The sequence below is a fragment of the Azolla caroliniana genome, unplaced genomic scaffold (genome assembly GCF_043228905.1).
Source record: "Azolla caroliniana isolate FFs.n. ecotype wild unplaced genomic scaffold, voAzoCaro1.0.p SCAF_18, whole genome shotgun sequence".
Lineage (NCBI taxonomy): Eukaryota > Viridiplantae > Streptophyta > Polypodiopsida > Salviniales > Salviniaceae > Azolla > Azolla caroliniana.
Window position 1 is genome coordinate 4,153,767 of NW_028230453.1, and position 6,130 is coordinate 4,159,896.

Here is a 6,130-nt window from a genome sequence, read left to right on the forward strand (position 1 = left end):
TAACCCATGATACTATATTATAACATGGTCATGTCAAGAGTTCGCATCTTGACATTATCCCCCCTCCGATGCTGCCTTCCCAAATCGGCCGATGATTTGTGGGGATATCGGTGATAAAAATCTTGGACGACCTTTGGGGCATTTTGTAAATTTTCCGATGGTTCCCACGTGGCCTCAGACATGGGGTAACCCCTCCATAGGACAAGGTATTGCAAGTGTCGATGGTGCCAATGCGAGTCAAGGATTTGGTCGACCTCGTATTCCTCCCCTGTCGTCAATTGCACAGGTGGTGGTGGAGGGGCCTGACGTCCTAGGAGTTGTGAAGCATAAGGGGGTTCGAGGAGGGAGACATGAAAAACATCATGAATCCGGAAGTGGGATGGAAGGGCGAGCCGGAAGGCGACAGGATTGATGCACTCGATGATACTGAATGGTCCCAACTTCTTGTAATCAAGTTTCGCACATGGACGAGTAGTAGAGATGTGTCGACGTAACAACCAGACCATGTCTCCAACGACAAAATGTGGAGTGGCAGATCAATGGCGATCAGCTTGCTCCTTGTATCGTTCACTAGCAAGACTAAGCTCCAAGGATAAATCATGATGTAGTTCTTCCAAAATGCGAGCACGATCCTCCACCGAAGGGTTCACGAAAGTGGTAGGAAGGGAAATGTTGAAGCAAGGATGTAAACCATAGTTGACAAAGAAGGGATTGACGTCAGTCGATGCATGGAGAGAATTATTGTAGGCGAATTCCGAGAGTGAAAGTAAGTTGACCCAATCATCTTGTTGGTAACTAACAGAGCATCGAAGATACTGCTCAAGGATTTGGTTGACACGCTCCGTTTGCCCGTCAGTTTGGGGGTGATAAGTGGATGACAACTTGACAGAGATGCCTAAAGTTTGTAGCAGGCGCTGCCAGAAGTGAGAGACAAACTGGGTTCCGCCATCGGAGATGACATCATTGGGGAGTCCATGCAAGTGTACTACATTGTTGAGTAGTAGATGCACCATTCCTTCTCCGGAAATGGTTTTGGAGCATGGAGTGAAGTGAGCCATCTTCGTAAACCGATCGACAACGAACAACACCGAGTCATAGCTATTGACCAAGGGTAGATCAGTTATCAGGTCCATAGAGATAGAGGCCCAGGGACGACGAGGACATGGAAGCGGCTGTAGTAAGCCGTATGGCCAATGATGAATGGCTTTGGAGCGAACACAAACCTCACAACTCTTTATGTATTCTCTGACCAACTTCCATGGTTGTGGCCACCAATACCCCCGAGAGACTAGCTCGAGGGTTTTCACGACCCCGAAATGACCTGCAAGTGGGTCATTGTGGCATTCCCGCAACACCCGGGTGCGACATGGGCCCTCTGGGACGTATAAGAGATTATCTCGGAACAACAACCACAACCCCTCTTGTATGATGAAGGTGTCAAGATCCTTCCTTTCGGTCGCCTTGGAGGGGTTTTGTAGACTATCTCGAATCTCGTTAGCGAACGCATCGGTCTTGGACACATCAGTGATCTATTGGAGTAATGAATCATCCTGCAACATACAAGTGGCAAAAAGATGCAATTGGTCGGGTTTCAACAAACGTCTAGATTGTTGAGCATAAGCAGCATCCCCAGGGCGGAGTGCAAGGTTAGCTTGGCGAGAAAGGGCATCGGCCTTCCCATGTTGGTCACCAGGTCGAAATACGATCTCAAAATCATAGTCGGCGAGAAATGTCGACCAACGGGCCTGCCTTCGATTCAAAGTACGAGTGGTGGAAAAATAAACTAAATTTTTATGATCAGTCACTACCTGGACACGATGTTGTGCACTAGCCAACTAGGGTCGCCATTCTTCAAAGGCAGCAATGATAGTAGCAAGCTCCTTGTCGTATATGGGATAATTGATTTTGGATGCTGTGAATTTCCGGGAGTAGTAAGCCACTGGGTGCATTAGGTTGGTGTTGTCTGCCTAGGATAAGATGGCACCAATGGCGAAGTCAGAGGCGTCGGTTTCGACTTGGAAGGGTTTTGTGGGGTCGGCATGTAGCAGCACTGGGGCAGTGATGAATGCGTGTTTGAGTGAGTCGAACGCATTTTGCACCTCCGAGGTCCATAAAAATGGAGTGCCTTTATGGGTGAGAGCGATAAGAGGTTGTGCTAGGGTGGAAAACCCCCCTTGATGAAGCAACGGTAAAAATTCGCGAAGCCGAGGAAGGATTGCACATCTTTAAGTCGCCTTGGGGTTGCCCACACCTGAATGACAGAAACCTTCTTCATATCCATGGTGATGCCAATGGGCGAGATGATGTAGCCGAGAAATTCGATCGAGGTACGGTCGAACTCGCATTTCTCACCTTTGGCGTAAAGGCCATGCTCGCAAAGTTTGGCAAGAACTAATCGAACTTGGCGAGTGTGCTCCTCCATGTTTGGCGAGAAAATGAGAATATCATCGAGGTAAATGACAACAAAATGATCAAGATATTCCCGGAATATATCGTTCATCATATGTTGAAAAACTGTTGGAGCGTTAGTAAGACCAAAAGGCATTACCTTGTATTCAAAATGCCCATACCGTGTTCGAAATGCAGTTTTCCATTCATCCCCTGGCTTGATGCGTACTAGATTGTACGCTCCACGCATATCAACTTTGGAGAAGACACGCGCAACTCGGAGCCGATCAAAGAGTTCAGGGATCAAAGGTAGCGGATAGCGGATATCGTAGAGAGTCGTCCTTCTTCTTCACAAATAAAATGGGGGCCCCGGCTGGTGACTAAGAAGGTTGAATAAATCCTTTCTCGAGGTTCTCATCGAGATACACACGAAGGGCCTTCAACTCTGGTGCAGAAAACGCATATAGAGGACCAAAGGGTGGACACGCACCTTCTTGAAGATCAATCGGACGGTCGTAGAGCCGGTGTTCAGGCAAACGATCAGCATTACATTTTTCAAATACATCAGAGAAGTGTTGGTATTTGTCGGGAATAACATGGAGTGTGTTAGAAACAACGCCACAAACAAACCCATCTTGGACCGATGATGGGGTAGTCAAATCGGAATCGACCTTCTCCGAAGGATGGGAAACTGAATTTACCTTCATACTTTTGCACGAGCATCCTGGCTTGCTAAATGTGATCGAGCTGTTGCACCAATCCACTTTTGGATTGTGTGCCTCCAACCACGTTAGTCCTAAGACGATTGGATGTCGAGGAGATGCGATGAGATAAAAGGCGAGCTCCTCCTGGTGTGAGCCCACACAAAGCCCTAATGGGATTGTAGCTTGAGTAATTGCACCTGACGAGAGGACGCACCCATCGATGGCTTCAACGGGAATAGGTTTTGAGAGGCCAACGACAGGTACGCCATGTGCTTGGGCAAATGCGATGTCGATGAAGCAAGAAGATGCCCCAAAATCAAGTAAAGCAACAGACTGAATGGAACTAGAGTTAAATGAAAGCCATACCTCCAATGTGAAATTGCCTGATGGTCCGGCAATGGAACCAAGAGAATGTGGGCGAGGGGAGATGTCCAGTTGCATGGATCCTACTACAACTGAACGATGTTGTTTTCTGGATGGTGGGGTCCATTAGCTCGATGGAATTGTGGGCGATTACTCCTAGGACAATGGCGAACGACATGACCGGAGGCACCACAATACATGCACAAGCCATTAGCCCGCCGAAATTGTCGTTCGGCATCAGTCAATGGCCGAAATCGGGCTTGATCAATTTCCATGGGGACAGGAGCATCTGCCAAAGTAGGGGACTGTGACGTAGTCGGTGGGGGGTATGGTTGGGGTTGTATGACCGGGGCGTGTCGTGGAAGTGAATGAGGTGGAACCCAAGTACGACGCTCTTCTTGGCGAAATTCGAATAGACGATTGTCATAATGGATTGCTTGTGAAATCGCTTGGGATAACGAGGCACCGGAAAGTTTAAGAGAAGGCCGCGCCGAAAGTGATCAACTAAAGCTTGATCATCCCAATTGACGTCGCATGCTAGTTGTCGAAATTCTGAAGCATAGACCGAAGTTGCACGCGAACCTTGTTCAAGTGCATAAATCTTGTTAAGAGTTGTACGGCGTCGGTCCGTCTCTCCAAATGTGGCCTCTAACTCGGCGAGGAAGGCGGGAAAGTCCTCCAATAGAGGTGAAGAGGTTTCTACCAATGGTGCAAACCAAGCTTGGGCCAGACCGAAGAGAAGGGTGCCCACAAGGCCGACTTGTCGAAGACCATCTCCATAGCGTTGAGGTTGTAGCCGAATGATAAGTTGAACTTGGTTGATGAACCCTTGGAAACGCGACCTCGTTCCATCAAATGTTTCTGGGAGGCTAACCTTAGGCTCAAGAAAATGCGACGAAGCTAGGCTAGATGTTGGTAGAAGATCGGGCTCTAGGCTAGGTTGCTGTGGGAGACTAGGCTTCGAGGGTTGTGAGGATAGGGAGGTACCGACTTGAAGTTCTTGTAAAGAATTTCGAAGAGCTTCATTTTCAAGCTGGAGTTGTCGTAAGGCTACCATTAATTGGCCTAACTCACTAGTTGAGTCGGACATAGCTATGGCTTATGAGAGGGAGAGCTATGAGGATGGGAAGGTGAACAAACTGTCACGGATAGATCATAAGCTCAAGAGACAAGAAAGACGATAGACAAATGGATGAGTAGTATTAACGGAAAGACTCCATAACTGGTGTTGTTCACATGGCATGCAAACTTGTTGCACGCATGTGAATCTACAATAGAGCATGTAGGTATGCATGCATGTGCCAAGTGTAAATACTACAAGGGAGCAACTATGCACATGATGCTAGCTAAACAATAAAGACCAATTAAGGAGGACTATGGGTTCAAGAGCTCGACCCATGTAGCATAAGGTCATGGGTTCGAGTCTTGCCATATCATGACACTATCCCCCCTTTAAAACGACGAGTGTAACAAGTCGTTTTGGATTGAGGACCCGGTTTGTCTGGATATTGATGATGGAGGTCTTCAAGAAGAGCACGAGCATTGGTGACATTCTCTATCGGTTCCCAAGTACGCTCACTGGGACTATATCCTAGCCAATTGACTAGATAGTAGAGCTTGTTGCGAACAATCTTGGAATCAAGGATGGCGGCAACCTCGTACTCAGGTTCATCTTCAAGCTCGATCGGGGGTGGAGGCTGTGTAATACGTCCTGGGATGGTGCTCTCTTGATAGGGTTCAAGGAGAGAACTATGAAACACCGGATGTATCCGAAGTTGTGGAGGTAGATCGAGACGAAAAGCGACATTATTAATCTTTCCTATGATCCAAAAAGGACCTAATTGCCGATAATCCAACTTCTCGCATGGGCGAGTAGTCTTGATGTGTCGTCGGAGTAGCCATACCCGATCTCCAATGTTAAAACTAGATGGGAGTCGATGACAATCCGCATAAACCTTGTGTGTTTGCTGAGCTTGTTGGAGATGAGTAGATAAATCCGCTTGTATCTTGCGTAACCGCTCCAAACGATCCTCCGCGCAAGGATTTGTGGACACTTCTGGGGTTTCAAGTACACACCATCGGGGGTGACATCCCGTATAAGCATAAAATGGCGTAACTTTAGTCGATGCGTGGATAGAGTTATTATAGGCAAATTCGGCGAAGTGGAGAATATCTGCCCAGTCATCCTGATGATAGCTGAGAAAGCACCGCAGGTACTGCTCCAACGTTTGATTTGTTCGTTCGGCTTGGCCATCGGTTTGTGGGTGGTAGCCGGAGGAGAGGTTACAAGTGACCTTGAGCATTTAAAAAAGGTGCTTCCAGAATTTTGACACGAACTGGGGTCCACGGTCGTTGACGATACTATCGGGAAGTCCATGATGCCGACATACTTCACGCATGACAATTTCGGCGATGTCTTCACTGGAGATTTCCTTAGTACATGGCAAAAAATAAGCCATCTTCGTATATCGATCTACCACTGTTAGAATCGCATTGAACCCTTTAGAGACTGGAAGACCTGTGATGAAGTCTAGAGCAATGGATTGCCACGGCTTGCTTGGAATTGGTAATGGTTCTAATAAACCATATGGATGATGCCTTGGCATTTTCGCTTTGCAGCATGTGTCACAAGTCCGAACAAAATCTTCGACAAATTGTCGCATACGGGGCCACCA